This window comes from Lissotriton vulgaris, chromosome 1_1 (assembly GCF_964263255.1).
Source record: "Lissotriton vulgaris chromosome 1_1, aLisVul1.2, whole genome shotgun sequence".
In the NCBI taxonomy this organism is placed as follows: Eukaryota; Metazoa; Chordata; class Amphibia; order Caudata; family Salamandridae; genus Lissotriton; species Lissotriton vulgaris.
The window spans coordinates 243,671,335-243,695,868 of record NC_141685.1 but is presented as its reverse complement, the minus strand read 5'-3'; the positions used below and the strand labels follow the sequence as shown (position 1 = coordinate 243,695,868).

The following is a 24,534-nucleotide window of genomic DNA, read 5'->3' as shown; positions in this document are numbered from 1 at the left end:
AATCTTTTCCTTAATTTCGAGTGGAACATGCTGGGCCACTTTCTCCCTTCGTGAGGGTACAGACCCCTCCCCCGCAATCGGCAGTAGCCGCTTACCTGCACTAGGTGCTGTACTTGCCGCCGAACTCGCGCCTGCTGCAATCTCAGCCACCGGAACCTGTGGGGGAACAGAAGATGGTGCCTTCGCAGCCTCTCTAGATTCCCGCAGTTGCCTCATTACTGCCCTGGCGTCGTCAGCCGTGGTGCCCTCACTATCTTTTCCCAACCACGCTGCCAGTTGTGCCGCCAACTCGGGAGGCATATCCTCTCTGTTCACGGGGGTGACTACCACGGGGATTGGATGCCCCTCCTTCGGAACCGGGGTAGGCTCCTCTATCGGTGTATCGGGAACCGGGGCCTCCCCCCAGGTGCCCCCTCCTGGACCTCTTGCCTCTCCCGCTAGGGACTACTCCCGGCAATGCTGGTCCGACGATCCGCTTCGGTCCTCCCTCCCCATTCTTTACCGCCATCTGCTTCTTCAAATTGGCTACTTCCTTTATGAGCATGCGGAGCATCTGATCGGTCCCGACCCGCTTTCCGACCTTCTTGCCCGGCATTCTTGAACGAAGATATCTGTAAAACAAAGACAAAAATTACAACGCTCAAAATTGGCTCTTCGTTCCGTCTCGAGCTCACGTGCAGCGGGGAGGTGCAGCTTCAGAGCACAGGAACAAGAGGATGCTTTCTTGGCGTGTTGCTCCTTTTATCCGTCTTCGGGCGGGCGTACACCCGCCTCCGCCTGCCTCCCTGGGCGTGGCCGGCCGCGTCAGTGTCTAGGACAACCCACTCCAGGGCTGGAAAAGGCGCGCCCCGGCTACGCCGCTTCGGGCATACCAGCCGAGACTCGCCTCCCGCCCAAGATGGCCTCCCGGGGGGATCGGGGTACTCCACCATACGTTCGGGGGGACCGAATGGTCGCCCCTTTCCATTTGCTGCTCCAAACCTGTGAGTAAATGGAGTTTTAACACTCGGCTTGGTATTCCCTTTGGGAAATTTCTGAAAGATCATTGATCTATTTTGGAATTTGGCTCTTCCTTATACAGCACTAAAGAAAGGGAATGGACTATGAAACAATTTGACAAATTTGTTATACTGTTTGGTGCTCTCTTGAATCGCACTATAAAGAAATGGCTTAGAATACTGTGCAGCGATGCAGTCAGTCTATTTCTAATTTCACCTGTGTCCTCAGTCTTACATATATTCCACCTTTTCCCTGTGCATTAAAAGTATGTGCTTGTTTGAAGCACTTCATTTTTGTGCAACGTAGGAACTATTTAATTTCTCCTTGAAAGCTCTGCCTACGTGCAAGATGTTCAAACTCTCGTTGCAGTTGCAAGAAGGCTGGTCTGAAGAATCAGGCCAGTTGCAAGCACAAAGTGGCTTTTTTTGATGTATTAAATCGAAGGTACTTGAAAGGGGTGTTTGGGTGTTCCTTACAAATACCGAATTGTAGTGGTATGTAGAAATGTTTTTCCTCCGTAATTTGGCCAAAAAACAATCATACTTCACCACAATCTCGGTGATTGTGGTAACCAATCATCAAATGATAATGTGTCACGTAAAAACCTCTTCCCCTTTAAGAATGTTTCAAAACAATCATTGTATGTAGAGGCATTGGTCTTATGTACCACTGCCTATTCAAATAAAATAGCAATGAAACAAATTAATCTGTTTTTTAAATGATCCAGTTTTACTTTAATAAATAATATTAAGGACTACTTCTCCTGTTCCACAGTTTCAAGCCTGTACTTTCCGGCACAACTTAGCATGATCCTCTCACTCTTTCATGATGTACTGATATTATGTCATTCTGATTTTACTGAAAAGCTGGGGATATAGCTCAGTGGTAGAGCATTTGACTGCAGATCAAGAGGTCCCTGGTTCAAATCCGGGTGTCCCCTCAGACTATTTTGATTCTGTTGTTTGTAGTTGGGACTTTTCATCAATTCCTTTTGAGTCATCTTTGACAGAGTCAGTGTTCCCTTGGATATTGCACTTTAATATCATTACAGAGTTTGCTGCTCAAAACCTGTGAGTAAATGCAGTTTTAACACTCGGCTTGGTGTTCCATTTGGGAACTTTCTGAAAGATCATTGATCTATTTTGGAATTTGACTCTTCCTTTTACAGCACTAAAGAAAGGGAATGGACTATGAAATAAATTGACAAATTTGTTATACTGTTTGGTGCTTTCTTGATTCGCACTAAAGAAATGGCTTAGAATACTGTGCAGCGATGCAGTCAGTCTATTTCTCATTTCACCTGTGTCCTCAGTCTTACATATATTCCACCTTTTCCCTGTGCATCCAAAGTATGTGCTTGTTTGAAGCACTTCATTTTTGTGCAACGTAGGAACTATTTAATTTCTCCTTAAATGCTCTGCCTACGTGCAAGATGTACGAACCATTGTTGCAGTTGCAAGAAGGCTGGCCTGAAGAATCAGGCCATTTGCAAGCACAAAGTGGCTTTTTCTGATGTTTTAAATCGAAGGTCCGTGAAAGGGGTGTTTGGGTGTACCTTCCAAATACCGAATTGTAGTGGTATGTAGAAATGTTTTTCCACCGTAATGTGGCCCAAAACAATCATACTTCATCACCATCTGAGTGATTGTGGTAACCAAACATGAAACAATAAGGTATCCCGTAAAAACCTCTTCCCCTTTGAGAATGTTTCAAAACAAACATTTTAAGTGCAGGCATTGGTCTATTTTGTACCACTGCCTATTCAAATAAAATACCAATCAAACAAATACATATATTTTTTTTAATGATCCATTTTTCCTTTAATAAATAATATTAAGAACTACTTCTACAGTTCCACAGTTTCAAGGTTGTACTTTCCGGCACAACTTAGCATGATCCTCTCACTCTTTCATGATGTACTGATATATTGTCATTCTGATCTTGGCTGACAGCTGGGGATATAGCTCAGTGGTAGAGCATTTGACTGCAGATCAAGAGGTCCCTGGTTCAAATCCGGGTGTCCCCTCATACTATTTTGAATCTGCGGTTTGTAGTTGGGAATTTTCATGAATCCCATTTGGATCATCTATGACAGAGTCAGTGTTCCCTTGGATGTTACACTTTAATAACATTACCGTGTTGCTGATTAAAACTTGTGAGTAACTGCATTTTTTACACTGGGCTTGGTATTCCCTATGGGAAATTTCTGAAACATCATTGATCTATTTTGGAATTCGGCTCTACCTTTCACAGCTCTAAACAAAGGGAATGGACTATGAAACCAATTGACAAATTTGTTATACTGTTTGGTGCTCTCTTGAATCGCACTAAAGAAATGGCTTAGAATACTGGGCAGCTATGCAATCAATCTATTTCTCATTACACCTGTGTCCTCAGTCTTACATATATTCCATCTCTTCTCTGTCCATACAAAGTATGTGTTTGTTTGAAGCACTTCATTTTTGTGCAAATTAGGAACTATTTAATTTCTCCTTGAAAGCTCTGCCTACGTGCAAGATGTACAAACCCTCGTTGCAGTTGCAAGAAGGCTGGTCTGAAGAATCAGGCCAGTTGCAAGCACAAAGTGGCTTTTTTTGATGTATTAAATTGAAGGTACTTGAAAGGGGTGTTTGGGTGTTCCTTCCAAATACCGAATTGTAGTGTTATGTAGAAATGTTTTTCCATCGTAATTTGGCCAAAAAACAATCATACTTCACCACCATCTCGGTGATTGTGGTAACCAATCATCAAATGATAATGTGTCACGTAAAAACCTCTTCCCCTTTAAGAATGTTTCAAAACAATCATTGTATGTAGAGGCATTGGTCTTATGTACCACGGCCTATTCAAATAAAATAGCAATGAAACAAATTAATCTGTTTTTTAAATGAGCCAGTTTTACTTTAATAAATAATATTAAGGACTACTTCTCCTGTTCCACAGTTTCAAGCCTGTACTTTCCGGCACAACTTAGCATGATCCTCTCACTCTTTCATGATGTACTGATATTATGTCATTCTGATTTTGCTGAAAAGCTGGGGATATAGCTCAGTGGTAGAGCATTTGACTGCAGATCATAGAGGTCCCTGGTTCAAATCCGGGTGTTCCCTCACACTATTTTGAATCTGCTGTTTGTAGTTGGGAATTTTCATGAATCCCATTTGGATCATCTTTGACAGAGTCAGTGTTCCCTTGGATGTTACACTTTAATACCATTACAGTGTTGCTGATTAAAACTTGTGAGTAACTGCATTTTTTACACTGGGCTTGGTATTCCCTATGGGAAATTTCTGAAACATCATTGATCTATTTTGGAATTCGGCTCTACCTTTCACAGCTCTAAACAAAGGGAATGGACTATGAAACCAATTGACAAATTTGTAATACTGTTTGGTGCTCTCTTGAATCGCACTAAAGAAATGGCTTAGAATACTGGGCAGCTATGCAATCAATCTATTTCTCATTACACCTGTGTCCTCAGTCTTACATATATTCCATCTCTTCTCTGTCCATACAAAGTATGTGTTTGTTTGAAGCACTTCATTTTTGTGCAACTTAGGAACTATTTAATTTCTCCTTGAAAGCTCTGCCTACGTGCAAGATGTACAAACCCTCGTTGCAGTTGCAAGAAGGCTGGTCTGAAGAATCAGGCCAGTTGCAAGCACAAAGTGGCTTTTTTTGATGTATTAAATCGAAGGTACTTGAAAGGGGTGTTTGGGTGTTCCTTCCAAATACCGAATTGTAGTGGTATGTAGAAATGTTTTTCCATCGTAATTTGGCCAAAAAACAATCATACTTCACCACCATCTCGGTGATTGTGGTAACCAATCATCAAATGATAATGTGTCACGTAAAAACCTCTTCCCCTTTAAGAATGTTTCAAAACAATCATTGTATGTAGAGGCATTGGTCTTATGTACCACGGCCTATTCAAATAAAATAGCAATGAAAAAATTAATCTGTTTTTTAAATGATCCAGTTTTACTTTAATAAATAATATTAAGGACTACTTCTCCTGTTCCACAGTTTCAAGCCTGTACTTTCCGGCACAACTTAGCATGATCCTCTCACTCTTTCATGATGTACTGATATTATGTCATTCTGCTTTTACTGAAAAGCTGGGGATATAGCTCAGTGGTAGAGCATTTGACTGCAGATCAAGAGGTCCCTGGTTCAAATCCGGGTGTCCCCTCAGACTATTTTGATTCTGTTGTTTGTAGTTGGGACTTTTCATCAATTCCTTTTGGATCATCTTTGACAGAGTCAGTGTTCCCTTGGATATTGCACTTTAATAGCATTACCGAGTTTGCTTCTCAAAACCTGTGAGTAAATGCAGTTTTAACACTCGGCTTGGTGTTCCCTTTGGGAACTTTCTGAAAGATCATTGATCTATTTTGGAATTTGGCTCTTCCTTTTACAGCACAAGAGAAAGGGAATGGACTATGAAATAAATTGACAAATTTGTTATACTGTTTGGTGCTTTCTTGAATCGCACTAAAGAAATGGCTTAGAATACTGTGCAGCGATGCAGTCAGTCTATTTCTCATTTCACCTGTGTCCTCAGTCTTACATATATTCCACCTTTTCCCTGTGCATTAAAAGTATGTGCTTGTTTGAAGCACTTCATTTTTGTGCAACGTAGGAACTATTTAATTTCTCCTTAAATGCTCTGCCTACGTGCAAGATGTATGAACCATTGTTGCAGTTGCAAGAAGGCTGGCCTGAAGAATCAGGCCATTTGCAAGCACAAAGTGGCTTTTTCTGATGTTTTAAATCGAAGGTCCGTGAAAGGGGTGTTTGGGTGTACCTTCCAAATACCGCATTGTAGTGGTATGTAGAAATGTTTTTCCACCGTAATGTGGCCCAAAACAATCATACTTCATCACCATCTGAGTGATTGTGGTAACCAAACATGAAACAATAAGGTATCCCGTAAAAACCTCTTCCCCTTTGAGAATGTTTCAAAACAAACATTTTAAGTGCAGGCATTGGTCCTATGTACCACTGCCTATTCAAATAAAATACCAATCAAACAAATACATATATTTTTTTTAATGATCCATTTTTCCTTTAATAAATAATATTAAGAACTACTTCTACAGTTCCACAGTTTCAAGGTTGTACTTTCCGGCACAACTTAGCATGATCCTCTCACTCTTTCATGATGTACTGATATATTGTTATTCTGATCTTGGCTGACAGCTGGGGATATAGCTCAGTGGTAGAGCATTTGACTGCAGATCAAGAGGTCCCTGGTTCAAATCCGGGTGTCCCCTCATACTATTTTGAATCTGCTGTTTGTAGTTGGGAATTTTCATGAATCCCATTTGGATTATCTTTGACAGAGTCAGTGTTCCCTTGGATGTTACACTTTAATAACATTACAGTGTTGCTGATTAAAACTTGTGAGTAACTGCATTTTTTACACTGGGCTTGGTATTCCCTATGGGAAATTTCTGAAACATCATTGATCTATTTTGGAATTCGGCTCTACCTTTCACAGCTCTAAACAAAGGGAATGGACTATGAAACCAATTGACAAATTTGTTATACTGGTTGGTGCTCTCTTGAATCGCACTAAAGAAATGGCTTAGAATACTGGGCAGCTATGCAATCAATCTATTTCTCATTACACCTGTGTCCTCAGTCTTACATATATTCCATCTCTTCTCTGTCAATACAAAGTATGTGTTTGTTTGAAGCACTTCATTTTTGTGCAACTTAGGAACTATTTAATTTCTCCTTGAAAGCTCTGCCTACGCGCAAGATGTACAAACCCTCGTTGCAGTTGCAAGAAGGCTGGTCTGAAGAATCAGGCCAGTTGCAAGCACAAAGTGGCTTTTTTTGATGTATTAAATCGAAGGTACTTGAAAGGGGTGTTTGGGTGTTCCATCCAAATACCGAATAGTAGTGGTATGTAGAAATGTTTTTCCATCGTAATTTGGCCAAAAAACAATCATACTTCACCACCATCTCGGTGATTGTGGTAACCAATCATCAAATGATAATGTGTCACGTAAAAACCTCTTCCCCTTTAAGAATGTTTCAAAAAAATCATTGTATGTAGAGGCATTGGTCTTATGTACCACTGCCTATTCAAATAAAATAGCAATGAAACAAAGTAATCCGTTTTTTAAATGATACAGCTTTCCTTTAATAAATAATATTAACTACTACTTCTCCTGTTCCACAGTTTCAAGCCTGTACTTTCCGGCACAACTTAGCATGATCCTCTCACTCTTTCATGATGTACTGATATTATGTCATTCTGATTTTACTGAAAAGCTGGGGATATAGCTCAGTGGTAGAGCATTTGACTGCAGATCAAGAGGTCCCTGGTTCAAATCCGGGTGTCCCCTCAGACTATTTTGATTCTGTTGTTTGTAATTAGGACTTTTCATCAATTCCTTTTGGATCATCTTTGACAGAGTCAGTGTTCCCTTGGATATTGCACTTTAATATCATTACAGAGTTTGCTGCTCAAAACCTGTGAGTAAATGCAGTTTTAACACTCGGCTTGGTGTTCCATTTGGGAACTTTCTGAAAGATCTTTGATCTATTTTGGAATTTGGCTCTTCCTTTTACAGCACTGAAGAAAGGGAATGGACTATGAAATAAATTGACAAATTTGTTATACTGTTTGGTGCTTTCTTGAATCGCACTAAAGAAATGGCTTAGAATACTGTGCAGCGATGCAGTCAGTCTATTTCTCATTTCACCTGTGTCCTCAGTCTTACATATATTCCACCTTTTCCCTGTGCATCCAAAGTATGTGCTTGTTTGAAGCACTTCATTTTTGTGCAACGTAGGAACTATTTAATTTCTCCTTAAATGCTCTGCCTACGTGCAAGATGTATGAACCATTGTTGCAGTTGCAAGAAGGCTGGCCTGAAGAATCAGGCCATTTGCAAGCACAAAGTGGCTTTTTCTGATGTTTTAAATCGAAGGTCCGTGAAAGGGGTGTTTGGGTGTACCGTAATGTGGCCCTTTTCATGAATCCCATTTGGATCATCTTTGACAGAGTCAGTGTTCCCTTGGATGTTACACTTTAATAACATTACAGTGTTGCTGATTAAAACTTGTGAGTAACTGCATTTTTTACACTGGGCTTGGTATTCCCTATGAGAAATTTCTGAAACATCATTGATCTATTTTGGAATTCGGCTCTACCTTTCACAGCTCTAAATAAAGGGAATGGACTATGAAACCAATTGACAAATTTGTTATACTGTTTGGTGCTCTCTTGAATCGCACTAAAGAAATGGCTTAGAATACTGGGCAGCTATTCAATCAATCTATTTCTCATTACACCTGTGTCCTCAGTCTTACATATATTCCATCTCTTCTCTGTCCATACAAAGTATGTGTTTGTTGAAGCACTTCATTTTTGTGCAACTTAGGAACTATTTAATTTCTCCTTGAAAGCTCTGCCTACGTGCAAGATGTTCAAACCCTCGTTGCAGTTGCAAGAAGGCTGGTCTGAAGAATCAGGCCAGTTGCAAGCACAAAGTGGCTTTTTTTGATGTATTAAATCGAAGGTACTTGAAAGGGGTGTTTGGATGTTCCTTCCAAATACCGAATTGTAGTGGTATGTAGAAATGTTTTTCCTCTGTAATTTGGCCAAAAAACAATCATACTTCACCACCATCTCGGTGATTGTGGTAACCAATCATCAAATGATAATGTGTCACGTAAAAACCTCTTCCCCTTTAAGAATGTTTCAAAACAATCATTGTATGTAGAGGCATTGGTCTTATGTACCACTGCCTATTCAAATAAAATAGCAATGAAACAAAGTAATCCGTTTTTTAAATGATCCAGCTTTCCTTTAATAAATAATATTAAGGACTACTTCTCCTGTTCCACAGTTTCAAGCCTGTACTTTCCGGCACAACTTAGCATGATCCTCTCACTCTTTCATGATGTACTGATATTATGTCATTCTGATTTTATTGAAAAGCTGGGGATATAGCTCAGTGGTAGAGCATTTGACTGCAGATCAAGAGGTCCCTGGTTCAAATCCTGGTGTCCCCTCAGACTATTTTGATTCTGTTGTTTGTAGTTGGGACTTTTCATCAATTCCTTTTGGATCATCTTTGACAGAGTCAGTGTTCCCTTGGATATTGCACTTTAATAGCATTACATAGTTTGCTGCTCAAAACCTGTGAGTAAATGGAGTTTTAACACTCGGCTTGGTATTCCCTTTGGGAAATTTCTGAAAGATCATTGATCTATTTTGGAATTTGGCTCTTCCTTTTACAGCACTAAAGAAAGGGAATGGACTGTGAAACAAATTGACAAATTTGTTATACTGTTTGGTGCTCTCTTGAATCGCACTAAAGAAATGGCTTAGAATACTGTGCAACGATGCAGTCAGTCTATTTCTCATTTCACCTGTGTCCTCAGTCTTACATATATTCCAGCTTCTCCCTGTGCATTAAAAGTATGTGCTTGTTTGAAGCACTTCATTTTAGTGCAACTTAGGAACTATTTAATTTCTCCTTGAAAGCTCTGCCTACGTGCAAGATGTTCAAACCCTCGTTGCAGTTGCAAGAAGGCTGGTCTGAAGAATCAGGCCAGTTGCAAGCACAAAGTGGCTTTTTTTGATGTATTAAATCGACGGTACTTGAAAGGGGTGTTTGGGTGTTCCTTCCAAATACCGAATTGTAGTGGTATGTAGAAATGTTTTTCCATCGTAATTTGGCCAAAAAACAATCATACTTCACCACCATCTCGGTGATTGTGGTAACAAATCATCAAATGATAATGTGTCACGTAAAAACCTCTTCCCCTTTAAGAATGTTTCAAAATAGTCATTGTATGTAGAGGCATTGGTCTTATGTACCACGGCCTATTCAAATAAAATAGCAATGAAACAAATTAATCTGTTTTTTAAATGATCCAGTTTTACTTTAATAAATAATATTAAGGACTACTTCTCCTGTTCCACAGTTTCAAGCCTGTACTTTCCGGCACAACTTAGCATGATCCTCTCACTCTTTCATGATGTACTGATATTATGTCATTCTGATTTTACTGAAAAGCTGGGGATATAGCTCAGTGGTAGAGCATTTGACTGCAGATCAAGAGGTCCCTGGTTCAAATCCGGGTGTCCCCTCAGACTATTTTGATTCTGTTGTTTGTAGTTGGGACTTTTCATCAATTTCTTTTGGATCAACTTTGACAGAGTCAGTGTTCCCTTGGATATTGCACTTTAATATCATTACAGAGTTTGCTGCTCAAAACCTGTGAGTAAATGCAGTTTTAACACTCGGCTTGGTGTTCCATTTGGGAACTTTCTGAAAGATCATTGATCTATTTTGGAATTTGGCTCTTCCTTTTACAGCACTAAAGAAAGGGAATGGACTATGAAATAAATTGACAAATTTGTTATACTGTTTGGTGCTTTCTCGAATCGCACTAATGAAATGGCTTAGAATACTGTGCAGCGATGCAGTCAGTCTATTTCTCATTTCACCTGTGTCCTCAGTCTTACATATATTCCACCTTTTCCCTGTGCATCCAAAGTATGTGCTTGTTTGAAGCACTTCATTTTTGTGCAACGTAGGAACTATTTAATTTCTCCTTAAATGCTCTGCCTACGTGCAAGATGTACGAACCATTGTTGCAGTTGCAAGAAGGCTGGCCTGAAGAATCAGGCCATTTGCAAGCACAAATTGGCTTTTTCTGATGTTTTAAATCGAAGGTCCGTGAAAGGGGTGTTTGGGTGTACCTTCCAAATACCGAATTGTAGTGGTATGTAGAAATGTTTTTCCACCGTAATGTGGCCCAAAACAATCATACTTCATCACCATCTGAGTGATTGTGGTAACCAAACATGAAACAATAAGGTATCCCGTAAAAACCTCTTCCCCTTTGAGAATGTTTCAAAACAAACATTTTAAGTGCAGGCATTGGTCCTATGTACCACTGCCTATTCAAATAAAATACCAATCAAACAAATACATATATTTTTTTAATGATCCATTTTTCCTTTAATAAATAATATTAAGAACTACTTCTACAGTTCCACAGTTTCAAGGTTGTACTTTCCGGCACAACTTAGCATGATCCTCTCACTCTTTCATGATGTACTGATATATTGTCATTCTGATGTTGGCTGACAGCTGGGGATATAGCTCAGTGGTAGAGCATTTGACTGCAGATCAAGAGGTCCCTGATTCAAATCCGGGTGTCCCCTCATATTATTTTGAATCTGCTGTTTGTAGTTGGGAATTTTCATGAATCCCATTTGGATCATCTTTGACAGAGTCAGTGTTCCCTTGGATGTTACACTTTAATACAATTACAGTGTTGCTGATTAAAACTTGTGAGTAACTGCATTTTTTACACTGGGCTTGGTATTCCCTATGAGAAATTTCTGAAACATCATTGATCTATTTTGGAATTCGGCTCTACCTTTCACAGCTCTAAATAAAGGGAATGGACTATGAAACCAATTGACAAATTTGTTATACTGTTTGGTGCTCTCTTGAATCGCACTAAAGAAATGGCTTAGAATACTGGGCAGCTATTCAATCAATCTATTTCTCATTACACCTGTGTCCTCAGTCTTACATATATTCCATCTCTTCTCTGTCCATACAAAGTATGTGTTTGTTGAAGCACTTCATTTTTGTGCAACTTAGGAACTATTTAATTTCTCCTTGAAAGCTCTGCCTACGTGCAAGATGTTCAAACCCTCGTTGCAGTTGCAAGAAGGCTGGTCTGAAGAATCAGGCCAGTTGCAAGCACAAAGTGGCTTTTTTTGATGTATTAAATCGAAGGTACTTGAAAGGGGTGTTTGGATGTTCCTTCCAAATACCGAATTGTAGTGGTATGTAGAAATGTTTTTCCTCTGTAATTTGGCCAAAAAACAATCATACTTCACCACCATCTCGGTGATTGTGGTAACCAATCATCAAATGATAATGTGTCACGTAAAAACCTCTTCCCCTTTAAGAATGTTTCAAAACAATCATTGTATGTAGAGGCATTGGTCTTATGTACCACTGCCTATTCAAATAAAATAGCAATGAAACAAAGTAATCCGTTTTTTAAATGATCCAGCTTTCCTTTAATAAATAATATTAAGGACTACTTCTCCTGTTCCACAGTTTCAAGCCTGTACTTTCCGGCACAACTTAGCATGATCCTCTCACTCTTTCATGATGTACTGATATTATGTCATTCTGATTTTATTGAAAAGCTGGGGATATAGCTCAGTGGTAGAGCATTTGACTGCAGATCAAGAGGTCCCTGGTTCAAATCCTGGTGTCCCCTCAGACTATTTTGATTCTGTTGTTTGTAGTTGGGACTTTTCATCAATTCCTTTTGGATCATCTTTGACAGAGTCAGTGTTCCCTTGGATATTGCACTTTAATAGCATTACATAGTTTGCTGCTCAAAACCTGTGAGTAAATGGAGTTTTAACACTCGGCTTGGTATTCCCTTTGGGAAATTTCTGAAAGATCATTGATCTATTTTGGAATTTGGCTCTTCCTTTTACAGCACTAAAGAAAGGGAATGGACTATGAAACAAATTGACAAATTTGTTATACTGTTTGGTGCTCTCTTGAATCGCACTAAAGAAATGGCTTAGAATACTGTGCAGCGATGCAGTCAGTCTATTTCTCATTTCACCTGTGTCCTCAGTCTTACATATATTCCAGCTTCTCCCTGTGCATTAAAAGTATGTGCTTGTTTGAAGCACTTCATTTTAGTGCAACTTAGGAACTATTTAATTTCTCCTTGAAAGCTCTGCCTACGTGCAAGATGTTCAAACCCTCGTTGCAGTTGCAAGAAGGCTGGTCTGAAGAATCAGGCCAGTTGCAAGCACAAAGTGGCTTTTTTTGATGTATTAAATCGACGGTACTTGAAAGGGGTGTTTGGGTGTTCCTTCCAAATACCGAATTGTAGTGGTATGTAGAAATGTTTTTCCATCGTAATTTGGCCAAAAAACAATCATACTTCACCACCATCTCGGTGATTGTGGTAACAAATCATCAAATGATAATGTGTCACGTAAAAACCTCTTCCCCTTTAAGAATGTTTCAAAATAGTCATTGTATGTAGAGGCATTGGTCTTATGTACCACGGCCTATTCAAATAAAATAGCAATGAAACAAATTAATCTGTTTTTTAAATGATCCAGTTTTACTTTAATAAATAATATTAAGGACTACTTCTCCTGTTCCACAGTTTCAAGCCTGTACTTTCCGGCACAACTTAGCATGATCCTCTCACTCTTTCATGATGTACTGATATTATGTCATTCTGATTTTACTGAAAAGCTGGGGATATAGCTCAGTGGTAGAGCATTTGACTGCAGATCAAGAGGTCCCTGGTTCAAATCTGGGTGTCCCCTCAGACTATTTTGATTCTGTTGTTTGTAGTTGGGACTTTTCATCAATTTCTTTTGGATCATCTTTGACAGAGTCAGTGTTCCCTTGGATATTGCACTTTAATATCATTACAGAGTTTGCTGCTCAAAACCTGTGAGTAAATGCAGTTTTAACACTCGGCTTGGTGTTCCATTTGGGAACTTTCTGAAAGATCATTGATCTATTTTGGAATTTGGCTCTTCCTTTTACAGCACTAAAGAAAGGGAATGGACTATGAAATAAATTGACAAATTTGTTATACTGTTTGGTGCTTTCTCGAATCGCACTAATGAAATGGCTTAGAATACTGTGCAGCGATGCAGTCAGTCTATTTCTCATTTCACCTGTGTCCTCAGTCTTACATATATTCCACCTTTTCCCTGTGCATCCAAAGTATGTGCTTGTTTGAAGCACTTCATTTTTGTGCAACGTAGGAACTATTTAATTTCTCCTTAAATGCTCTGCCTACGTGCAAGATGTACGAACCATTGTTGCAGTTGCAAGAAGGCTGGCCTGAAGAATCAGGCTATTTGCAAGCACAAAGTGGCTTTTTCTGATGTTTTAAATCAAAGGTCCGTGAAAGCGGTGTTTGGGTGTACCTTCCAAATACCGAATTGTAGTGGTATGTAGAAATGTTTTTCCACCGTAATGTGTCCCAAAACAATCATACTTCATCACCATCTGAGTGATTGTGGTAACCAAACATGAAACAATAAGGTATCCCGTAAAAACGTCTTCCCCCTTGAGAATGTTTCAAAACAAACATTTTAAGTGCAGGCATTGGTCCTATGTACCACTGCCTATTCAAATAAAATACCAATCAAACAAATACATATATTTTTTTTAATGATCCATTTTTCCTTTAATAAATAATATTAAGAACTACTTCTACAGTTCCACAGTTTCAAGGTTGTACTTTCCGGCACAACTTAGCATGATCCTCTCACTCTTTCATGATGTACTGATATATTGTCATTCTGATCTTGGCTGACAGCTGGGGATATAGCTCAGTGGTAGAGCATTTGACTGCAGATCAAGAGGTCCCTGGTTCAAATCCGGGTGTCCCCTCATACTATTTTGAATCTGCTGTTTGTAGTTGGGAATTTTCATGAATCCCATTTGGATCATCTTTGACAGAGTCAGTGTTCCCTTGGATGTTACACTTTAATACCATTACAGTGTTGCTGATTAAAACTTGTGAGTAACTGCATTTTTTACACTGGGCTTGGTATTCCCTATGGGAAATTTCTGAAACATCATTGATCTATGTTGGAATTCGGCTCTACCTTTCACAGCTCTAAACAAAGGGAATGGACTATGAAACCAATTGACAAATTTGTTATACTGTTTGGTGCTCTCTAGAATTGCACTAAAGAAATGGCTTAGAATACTGGGCAGCTATGCAATCAATCTATTTCTCATTACACCTGTGTCCTCAGTCTTACATATATTCCATCTCTTCTCTGTCCATACAAAGTATGTGTTTGTTTGAAGCACTTCATTTTTGTGCAACTTAGGAACTATTTAATTTCTCCTTGAAAGCTCTGCCTACGTGCAAGATGTACAAACCCTCGTTGCAGTTGCAAGAAGGCTGGTCTGAAGAATCAGGCCAGTTGCAAGCACAAAGTGGCTTTTTTTGATGTATTAAATCAAAGGTACTTGAAAGGGGTGTTTGGGTGTTACTTCCAAATACCGAATTGTAGTGGTATGTAGAAATGTTTTTCCATCGTAATTTGGCCAAAAAACAATCATACTTCACCACCATCTCGGTGATTGTGGTAACCAATCATCAAATGATAATGTGTCACGTAAAAACCTCTTCCCCTTTAAGAATGTTTCAAAACAATCATTGTATGTAGAGGCATTGGTCTTATGTACCACGGCCTATTCAAATAAAATAGCAATTAAAAAACTTAATCTGTTTTTTAAATGATCCAGTTTTACTTTAATAAATAATATTAAGGAATACTTCTCCTGTTCCACAGTTTCAAGCCTGTACTTTCCGGCACAACTTAGCATGATCCTCTCACTCTTTCATGATGTACTGATATTATGTCATTCTGATTTTACTGACAAGCTGGGGATATAGCTCAGTGGTAGAGCATTTGACTGCAGATCAAGAGGTCCCTGGTTCAAATCCGGGTGTCCCCTCAGACTATTTTGATTCTGTTGTTTGTAGTTGGGACTTTTCATCAATTCCTTTTGGATCATCTTTGACAGAGTCAGTGTTCCCTTGGATATTGCACTTTAATAGCATTACATAGTTTGCTGCTCAAAACCTGTGAGTAAATGGAGTTTTAACACTCAGCTTGGTATTCCCTTTGGGAAATTTCTGAAAGATCATTGATCTATTTTGGAATTTGGCTTTTCCTTTTACAGCACTAAAGAAAGGGAATGGACTATGAAACAAATTGACAAATTTGTTATACTGTTTGGTGCTCTCTTGAATCGCACTAAAGAAATGGCTTAGAATACTGTGCAGCGATGCAGTCAGTCTATTTCTTATTTCACCTGTGTCCTCAGTCTTACATATATTCCACCTTTTCCCTGTGCATTAAAAGTATGGGCTTGTTTGAAGCACTTCATTTTTGTGCAACGTAGGAACTATTTAATTTCTCCTTAAATGCTCTGCCTACGTGCATGATGTACGAACCGTTGTTGCAGTTGCAAGAAGGCTGGCCTGAAGAATCAGGCCATTTGCAAGCACAAAGTGAGTGGCTTTTTCTGATGTTTTAAATCGAAGGTCCGTGAAAGGGGTGTTTGGGTGTACCTTCCAAATACCAAATTGTAGTGGTATGTAGAAATGTTTTTCCACCGTAATGTGGCCCAAAACAATCATACTTCATCACCATCTGAGTGATTGTGGTAACCAAACATGAAACAATAAGGTATCCCGTAAAAACCTCTTCCCCTTTGAGAATGTTTCGAAACAAACATTTTAAGTGCAGGCATTAGTCCTATGTACCACTGCCTATTCAAATAAAATACCAATCAAACAAATACATATATTTTTTTTAATGATCCATTTTTCCTTTAATAAATAATATTAAGAACTACTTCTACAGTTCCACAGTTTCAAGGTTGTACTTTCTGGCACAACTTAGCATGATCCTCTCACTCTTTCATGATGTACTGATATATTGTCATTCTGATCTTGGCTGACAGCTGGGGATATAGCTCAGTGGTAGAGCATTTGACTGCAGATCAAGAGGTCCCTGGTTCAAATCCGGGTGTCCCCTCATACTATTTTGAATCTGCTGTTTGTAGTTGGGAATTTTCATGAATCCCATTTGGATCATCTTTGACAGAGTCAGTGGCCCACATGCATCATTGTGTCATTTTGCATTTCTTAATTTGCGAAAAATAAGGAATCGCAAATTAAGAAGTGCAAAATGCTATGCATCATTTTTTTCGGTATTTCTTTGTGATTCGGTAAAAATCGCAATTTTTATCGAATTCTTAAGTTAATTTTCGCAATTCAACAAGGACTGCGGGCGGTCGCGAGCTGGATGACGTCTAATTGTCTCCAGCTGAACGCTAGTAAGACCGAGGTCATGGTTTTTGGCAGACAGCCGGATCTGTGGGGGGAGAGTTGGTGGCCTGGGGATCTGGGTCCTGTTCCCATCCCAGTCGCCGAGCTTAAGAACCTCGGGGTCTGGCTGGACCCTGCCCTTACGTTTGTGTGCCATACCAAACGCACGGCAGCATGCTGCTTTGGCATCCTGCGCGGGCTTCGTCCTGTGCTTAAGTTCTTCGATGCCCCCACCAGGCAACTCATGATCCAAGCCACTGTGATCTCCAGGCTGGATTATGCGAGTTCCCTGCTGGTTGGTCTGAATCAGGCAGAGATCGGGCGCTTACAAAGGATTCAGAACGCCGCAGCCAGAGCGGTGGTAGGCCTCCCAAGATTCTGTCCTACCTCTAGTACCCTGCGGTCACTGCACTGGCTTCCGGTGGCCCAGCGGATCCAGTTTAAGGTCCTCTGCATCGCCTATAAAATTTTGAAGGGGTCCCCAGCAACGATCCTTATGGCCCTCCTTGCGAATTACACCCCAGCGCGACTCCTAAGATCTGCGGACGTAGAACTGGCTGTTGTCCCGCGCTTCAAGCGGAGTAGAGCTGGAGGACGCTCGTTCTGAGTACGCGCGGCGGTCCTGTGGAACTCCCTGCCCCCGGCAATTCGCTCTATGAGAGATTTGCTTTCCTTTCGCCGCGCGGTGAAAACCTTTTTATTCCCTTAGTTGTTTTATATGTGTGTCTTTTGGTTTAGTTGTGTTGCGCAGCTGCCTTGTCGGGCGCCAGGACGCTCCTTAGCTGGAGCATCTGTGCGCCAAATAAAACGCATAACATAACATAACATAACAATTCCCATTGATTCCTATGGGCCAAAAGGCCCATAGGAGTCAATGCAAATTGTGAGTGGCACTTAGAAAATTTCATGGGTGCAGGGGGGGTCCAAAGGACCCCCCCATGCACCCCTGAAATGTATTTTTCGCATCATGTTGCACACACACATGTCCTAAGGACATGTGTGTCCGTAACATGAATGTTGAAAAAAAAGCATTTTCAACATTTTAAACACTTTTTCCAAATTTACCGAGTGGTTCAACCACTCGGTAAATTTGGCACCCTATTTGCGAATTTTCACTTTTTAAAATAATGATGCATTGCTTTTAAGAAATCGCACATCTGCGACTTCTTAAAAGCACCCGCAATTTTAGAATTCGCAAACATGTTACGAATTCTAAAATTGCTTCATGCATCCCAAAAAGCACTTTTGCATTCGCAAACGGCCGATTTTAAGGAATCGCACCGTTTGCGAATGAAAAAGTGCTTGATGCATGTGGGCCAGTGTTCCCTTGGATGTTACACTTTAATACCATTACAGTGTTGCTGATTAAAACTTGTGAGTAACTGCATTTTTTACACTGGGCTTGGTATTCCCTATGGGAAATTTTTGAAGCATCATTGATCTATTTTGGAATTCGGCTCTACCTTTCACAGCTCTAAACAAAGGGAATGGACTATGAAACCAATTGACAAATTTGTTATACTGTTTGGTGCTCTCTTGAATCACACTAAAGAAATGGCTTAGAATACTGGGCAGCTATGCAATCAATCTATTTCTCATTACACCTGTGTCCTCAGTCTTACATATATTCCATCTCTTCTCTGTCCATACAAAGTATGTGTTTGTTTGAAGCACTTCATTTTTGTGCAACTTAGGAACTATTTAATTTCTCCTTGAAAGCTCTGCCTACGTGCAAGATGTACAAACCCTCGTTGCAGTTGCAAGAAGGCTGGTCTGAAGAATCAGGCCAGTTGCAAGCACAAAGTGGCTTTTTTTTGATGTATTAAATCAAAGGTACTTGAAAGGGGTGTTTGGGTGTTACTTCCAAATACCGAATTGTAGTGGTATGTAGAAATGTTTTTCCATCGTAATTTGGCCAAAAAACAATCATACTTCACCACCATCTCGGTGATTGTGGTAACCAATCATCAAATGATAATGTGTCACGTAAAAACCTCTTCCCCTTTAAGAATGTTTCAAAACAATCATTGTATGTAGAGGCATTGGTCTTATGTACCACTGCCTATTCAAATAAAATAGCAATGAAACAAAGTAATCCGTTTTTTAAATGATACATCTTTCCTTTAATAAATATTATTAACTACTACTTCTCCTGTTCCACAGTTTCAAGCCTGTACTTTCTGGCACAACTTAGCATGATCCTCTCACTCTTTCATGATGTACTGATATTATGTCATTCTGATTTTACTGAAAAGCTGGGGATATAGCTCAGTGGTAGAGCATTTGACTGCAGATCAAGAGGTCCCTGGTTCAAATCCGGGTGTCCCCTCAGACTATTTTGATTCTGTTGTTTGTAGTTGGGACTTTTCATCAATTCCTTTTGGATCATCTTTAACAGAGTCAGTGTTCCCTTGGATATTGCACTTTAATAGCATCACATAGTTTGCTGCTCAAAACCTGTGAGTAAATGGAGTTTTAACACTCGGCTTGGTATTCCCTTTGGGAAATTTCTGAAAGATCATTGATCTATTTTGGAATTTGGCTCTTCCTTTTACAGCACTAAAGAAAGGGAATGGACTATGAAACAAATTGACAAATTTGTTATACTGTTTGGTGCTCTCTTGAATCGCACTAAAGAAATGGCTTAGAATACTGTGCAGCGATGCAGTCAGTCTATTTCTCATTTCACCTGTGTCCTCAGTCTTACATATATTCCAGCTTCTCCCTGTGCATTAAAAGTATGTGCTTGTTTGAAGCACTTCATTTTTGTGCAACGTAGGAACTATTTAATTTCTCCTTGAAAGCTCTGCCTACGTGCAAGATGTTCAAACCCTCGTTGCAGTTGCAAGAAGGCTGGTCTGAAGAATCAGGCCAGTTGCAAGCACAAAGTGGCTTTTTTTGAGGTATTAAATCGAAGGTACTTGAAAGGGGTGTTTGGGTGTTCCTTCCAAATACCGAATTGTAGTGGTATGTAGAAATGTTTTTCCTCCGTAATTTGGCCAAAAAACAATCATACTTCACCACCATCTCGGTGATTGTGGTAACCAATCATCAAATGATAATGTGTCACGTAAAAACCTCTTCCCCTTTAAGAATGTTTCAAAACAGTCATTGTATGTAGAGGCATTGGTCTTATGTACCACTGCCTATACAAATAAAATAGCAATGAAACAAATTAATCTGTTTTTTAAATGATCCAGTTTTACTTTAATAAATAATATTAAGGACTACTTCTCCTGTTCCACAGTTTCAAGCCTGTACTTTCCGGCACAACTTAGCATGATCCTCTCACTCTTTCATGATGTACTGATATTATGTCATTCTGATTTTACTGAAAAGCTGGGGATATAGCTCAGTGGTAGAGCATTTGACTGCAGATCATGAGGTCCCTGGTTCAAATCCGGGTGTCCCCTCAGACTATTTTGATTCTGTTGTTTGTAGTTGGGACTTTTCATCAATTCCTTTTGGATCATCTTTGACAGAATCAGTGTTCCCTTGGATATTGCACTTTAATATCATTACAGAGTTTGCTGCTCAAAACCTGTGAGTAAATGCAGTTTTAACACTCGGCTTGGTGTTCCATTTGGGAACTTTCTGAAAGATCATTGATCTATTTTGGAATTTGGCTCTTCCTTTTACAGCACTAAAGAAAGGGAATGGACTATGAAATAAATTGACAAATTTGTTATACTGTTTGGTGCTTTCTCGAATCGCACTAATGAAATGGCTTAGAATACTGTGCAGCGATGCAGTCAGTCTATTTCTCATTTCACCTGTGTCCTCAGTCTTACATATATTCCACCTTTTCCCTGTGCATCCAAAGTATGTGCTTGTTTGAAGCACTTCATTTTTGTGCAACGTAGGAACTATTTAATTTCTCCTTAAATGCTCTGCCTACGTGCAAGATGTACGAACCATTGTTGCAGTTGCAAGAAGGCTGGCCTGAAGAATCAGGCTATTTGCAAGCACAAAGTGGCTTTTTCTGATGTTTTAAATCAAAGGTCCGTGAAAGCGGTGTTTGGGTGTACCTTCCAAATACCGAATTGTAGTGGTATGTAGAAATGTTTTTCCACCGTAATGTGTCCCAAAACAATCATACTTCATCACCATCTGAGTGATTGTGGTAACCAAACATGAAACAATAAGGTATCCCGTAAAAACGTCTTCCCCCTTGAGAATGTTTCAAAACAAACATTTTAAGTGCAGGCATTGGTCCTATGTACCACTGCCTATTCAAATAAAATACCAATCAAACAAATACATATATTTTTTTTAATGATCCATTTTTCCTTTAATAAATAATATTAAGAACTACTTCTACAGTTCCACAGTTTCAAGGTTGTACTTTCCGGCACAACTTAGCATGATCCTCTCACTCTTTCATGATGTACTGATATATTGTCATTCTGATCTTGGCTGACAGCTGGGGATATAGCTCAGTGGTAGAGCATTTGACTGCAGATCAAGAGGTCCCTGGTTCAAATCCGGGTGTCCCCTCATACTATTTTGAATCTGCTGTTTGTAGTTGGGAATTTTCATGAATCCCATTTGGATCATCTTTGACAGAGTCAGTGTTCCCTTGGATGTTACACTTTAATACCATTACAGTGTTGCTGATTAAAACTTGTGAGTAACTGCATTTTTTACACTGGGCTTGGTATTCCCTATGGGAAATTTCTGAAACATCATTGATCTATGTTGGAATTCGGCTCTACCTTTCACAGCTCTAAACAAAGGGAATGGACTATGAAACCAATTGACAAATTTGTTATACTGTTTGGTGCTCTCTAGAATTGCACTAAAGAAATGGCTTAGAATACTGGGCAGCTATGCAATCAATCTATTTCTCATTACACCTGTGTCCTCAGTCTTACATATATTCCATCTCTTCTCTGTCCATACAAAGTATGTGTTTGTTTGAAGCACTTCATTTTTGTGCAACTTAGGAACTATTTAATTTCTCCTTGAAAGCTCTGCCTACGTGCAAGATGTACAAACCCTCGTTGCAGTTGCAAGAAGGCTGGTCTGAAGAATCAGGCCAGTTGCAAGCACAAAGTGGCTTTTTTTGATGTATTAAATCAAAGGTACTTGAAAGGGGTGTTTGGGTGTTACTTCCAAATACCGAATTGTAGTGGTATGTAGAAATGTTTTTCCATCGTAATTTGGCCAAAAAACAATCATACTTCACCACCATCTCGGTGATTGTGGTAACCAATCATCAAATGATAATGTGTCACGTAAAAACCTCTTCCCCTTTAAGAATGTTTCAAAACAATCATTGTATGTAGAGGCATTGGTCTTATGTACCACGGCCTATTCAAATAAAATAGCAATTAAAAAACTTAATCTGTTTTTTAAATGATCCAGTTTTACTTTAATAAATAATATTAAGGAATACTTCTCCTGTTCCACAGTTTCAAGCCTGTACTTTCCGGCACAACTTAGCATGATCCTCTCACTCTTTCATGATGTACTGATATTATGTCATTCTGATTTTACTGACAAGCTGGGGATATAGCTCAGTGGTAGAGCATTTGACTGCAGATCAAGAGGTCCCTGGTTCAAATCCGGGTGTCCCCTCAGACTATTTTGATTCTGTTGTTTGTAGTTGGGACTTTTCATCAATTCCTTTTGGATCATCTTTGACAGAGTCAGTGTTCCCTTGGATATTGCACTTTAATAGCATTACATAGTTTGCTGCTCAAAACCTGTGAGTAAATGGAGTTTTAACACTCAGCTTGGTATTCCCTTTGGGAAATTTCTGAAAGATCATTGATCTATTTTGGAATTTGGCTCTTCCTTTTACAGCACTAAAGAAAGGGAATGGACTATGAAACAAATTGACAAATTTGTTATACTGTTTGGTGCTCTCTTGAATCGCACTAAAGAAATGGCTTAGAATACTGTGCAGCGATGCAGTCAGTCTATTTCTTATTTCACCTGTGTCCTCAGTCTTACATATATTCCACCTTTTCCCTGTGCATTAAAAGTATGGGCTTGTTTGAAGCACTTCATTTTTGTGCAACGTAGGAACTATTTAATTTCTCCTTAAATGCTCTGCCTACGTGCATGATGTACGAACCGTTGTTGCAGTTGCAAGAAGGCTGGCCTGAAGAATCAGGCCATTTGCAAGCACAAAGTGAGTGGCTTTTTCTGATGTTTTAAATCGAAGGTCCGTGAAAGGGGTGTTTGGGTGTACCTTCCAAATACCAAATTGTAGTGGTATGTAGAAATGTTTTTCCACCGTAATGTGGCCCAAAACAATCATACTTCATCACCATCTGAGTGATTGTGGTAACCAAACATGAAACAATAAGGTATCCCGTAAAAACCTCTTCCCCTTTGAGAATGTTTCGAAACAAACATTTTAAGTGCAGGCATTAGTCCTATGTACCACTGCCTATTCAAATAAAATACCAATCAAACAAATACATATATTTTTTTTAATGATCCATTTTTCCTTTAATAAATAATATTAAGAACTACTTCTACAGTTCCACAGTTTCAAGGTTGTACTTTCTGGCACAACTTAGCATGATCCTCTCACTCTTTCATGATGTACTGATATATTGTCATTCTGATCTTGGCTGACAGCTGGGGATATAGCTCAGTGGTAGAGCATTTGACTGCAGATCAAGAGGTCCCTGGTTCAAATCCGGGTGTCCCCTCATACTATTTTGAATCTGCTGTTTGTAGTTGGGAATTTTCATGAATCCCATTTGGATCATCTTTGACAGAGTCAGTGGCCCACATGCATCATTGTGTCATTTTGCATTTCTTAATTTGCGAAAAATAAGGAATCGCAAATTAAGAAGTGCAAAATGCTATGCATCATTTTTTTCGGTATTTCTTTGTGATTCGGTAAAAATCGCAATTTTTATCGAATTCTTAAGTTAATTTTCGCAATTCAACAAGGACTGCGGGCGGTCGCGAGCTGGATGACGTCTAATTGTCTCCAGCTGAACGCTAGTAAGACCGAGGTCATGGTTTTTGGCAGACAGCCGGATCTGTGGGGGGAGAGTTGGTGGCCTGGGGATCTGGGTCCTGTTCCCATCCCAGTCGCCGAGCTTAAGAACCTCGGGGTCTGGCTGGACCCTGCCCTTACGTTTGTGTGCCATACCAAACGCACGGCAGCATGCTGCTTTGGCATCCTGCGCGGGCTTCGTCCTGTGCTTAAGTTCTTCGATGCCCCCACCAGGCAACTCATGATCCAAGCCACTGTGATCTCCAGGCTGGATTATGCGAGTTCCCTGCTGGTTGGTCTGAATCAGGCAGAGATCGGGCGCTTACAAAGGATTCAGAACGCCGCAGCCAGAGCGGTGGTAGGCCTCCCAAGATTCTGTCCTACCTCTAGTACCCTGCGGTCACTGCACTGGCTTCCGGTGGCCCAGCGGATCCAGTTTAAGGTCCTCTGCATCGCCTATAAAATTTTGAAGGGGTCCCCAGCAACGATCCTTATGGCCCTCCTTGCGAATTACACCCCAGCGCGACTCCTAAGATCTGCGGACGTAGAACTGGCTGTTGTCCCGCGCTTCAAGCGGAGTAGAGCTGGAGGACGCTCGTTCCGAGTACGCGCGGCGGTCCTGTGGAACTCCCTGCCCCCGGCAATTCGCGCTATGA

The 24,534-nt window shown here is 39.9% G+C and overlaps 19 non-coding genes across 19 annotated transcripts; all 19 read left to right on the top strand.

The window, feature by feature from the left end:
* Window positions 1-1,867: 1,867 nt before the first annotated feature.
* Window positions 1,868-1,939, top strand: TRNAC-GCA (transfer RNA cysteine (anticodon GCA)). Its single transcript has one exon. It is a non-coding gene; the product is annotated as a tRNA-Cys (tRNA).
* Window positions 1,940-2,953: 1,014 nt separating this feature from the next.
* On the top strand, window positions 2,954-3,025 carry TRNAC-GCA (transfer RNA cysteine (anticodon GCA)). The gene has a single exon. It is a non-coding gene; the product is annotated as a tRNA-Cys (tRNA).
* Window positions 3,026-4,036: 1,011 nt separating this feature from the next.
* TRNAC-GCA (transfer RNA cysteine (anticodon GCA)) lies at window positions 4,037-4,109 on the top strand. Its single transcript has one exon. It is a non-coding gene; the product is annotated as a tRNA-Cys (tRNA).
* A 1,010-nt stretch (window positions 4,110-5,119) lies between these two features.
* On the top strand, window positions 5,120-5,191 carry TRNAC-GCA (transfer RNA cysteine (anticodon GCA)). Its single transcript has one exon. It is a non-coding gene; the product is annotated as a tRNA-Cys (tRNA).
* Window positions 5,192-6,203: 1,012 nt separating this feature from the next.
* On the top strand, window positions 6,204-6,275 carry TRNAC-GCA (transfer RNA cysteine (anticodon GCA)). Its single transcript has one exon. It is a non-coding gene; the product is annotated as a tRNA-Cys (tRNA).
* A 1,011-nt stretch (window positions 6,276-7,286) lies between these two features.
* TRNAC-GCA (transfer RNA cysteine (anticodon GCA)) lies at window positions 7,287-7,358 on the top strand. Its single transcript has one exon. It is a non-coding gene; the product is annotated as a tRNA-Cys (tRNA).
* A 1,603-nt stretch (window positions 7,359-8,961) lies between these two features.
* Window positions 8,962-9,033, top strand: TRNAC-GCA (transfer RNA cysteine (anticodon GCA)). Its single transcript has one exon. It is a non-coding gene; the product is annotated as a tRNA-Cys (tRNA).
* A 1,012-nt stretch (window positions 9,034-10,045) lies between these two features.
* TRNAC-GCA (transfer RNA cysteine (anticodon GCA)) lies at window positions 10,046-10,117 on the top strand. The gene has a single exon. It is a non-coding gene; the product is annotated as a tRNA-Cys (tRNA).
* Window positions 10,118-11,128: 1,011 nt separating this feature from the next.
* On the top strand, window positions 11,129-11,200 carry TRNAC-GCA (transfer RNA cysteine (anticodon GCA)). Its single transcript has one exon. It is a non-coding gene; the product is annotated as a tRNA-Cys (tRNA).
* A 1,010-nt stretch (window positions 11,201-12,210) lies between these two features.
* TRNAC-GCA (transfer RNA cysteine (anticodon GCA)) lies at window positions 12,211-12,282 on the top strand. The gene has a single exon. It is a non-coding gene; the product is annotated as a tRNA-Cys (tRNA).
* Window positions 12,283-13,294: 1,012 nt separating this feature from the next.
* TRNAC-GCA (transfer RNA cysteine (anticodon GCA)) lies at window positions 13,295-13,366 on the top strand. Its single transcript has one exon. It is a non-coding gene; the product is annotated as a tRNA-Cys (tRNA).
* Window positions 13,367-14,378: 1,012 nt separating this feature from the next.
* On the top strand, window positions 14,379-14,450 carry TRNAC-GCA (transfer RNA cysteine (anticodon GCA)). The gene has a single exon. It is a non-coding gene; the product is annotated as a tRNA-Cys (tRNA).
* A 1,011-nt stretch (window positions 14,451-15,461) lies between these two features.
* TRNAC-GCA (transfer RNA cysteine (anticodon GCA)) lies at window positions 15,462-15,533 on the top strand. The gene has a single exon. It is a non-coding gene; the product is annotated as a tRNA-Cys (tRNA).
* Window positions 15,534-16,549: 1,016 nt separating this feature from the next.
* On the top strand, window positions 16,550-16,621 carry TRNAC-GCA (transfer RNA cysteine (anticodon GCA)). Its single transcript has one exon. It is a non-coding gene; the product is annotated as a tRNA-Cys (tRNA).
* Window positions 16,622-19,171: 2,550 nt separating this feature from the next.
* Window positions 19,172-19,243, top strand: TRNAC-GCA (transfer RNA cysteine (anticodon GCA)). Its single transcript has one exon. It is a non-coding gene; the product is annotated as a tRNA-Cys (tRNA).
* Window positions 19,244-20,255: 1,012 nt separating this feature from the next.
* TRNAC-GCA (transfer RNA cysteine (anticodon GCA)) lies at window positions 20,256-20,327 on the top strand. Its single transcript has one exon. It is a non-coding gene; the product is annotated as a tRNA-Cys (tRNA).
* A 1,012-nt stretch (window positions 20,328-21,339) lies between these two features.
* On the top strand, window positions 21,340-21,411 carry TRNAC-GCA (transfer RNA cysteine (anticodon GCA)). The gene has a single exon. It is a non-coding gene; the product is annotated as a tRNA-Cys (tRNA).
* Window positions 21,412-22,422: 1,011 nt separating this feature from the next.
* Window positions 22,423-22,494, top strand: TRNAC-GCA (transfer RNA cysteine (anticodon GCA)). The gene has a single exon. It is a non-coding gene; the product is annotated as a tRNA-Cys (tRNA).
* Window positions 22,495-23,510: 1,016 nt separating this feature from the next.
* Window positions 23,511-23,582, top strand: TRNAC-GCA (transfer RNA cysteine (anticodon GCA)). Its single transcript has one exon. It is a non-coding gene; the product is annotated as a tRNA-Cys (tRNA).
* Window positions 23,583-24,534: the final 952 nt, after the last annotated feature.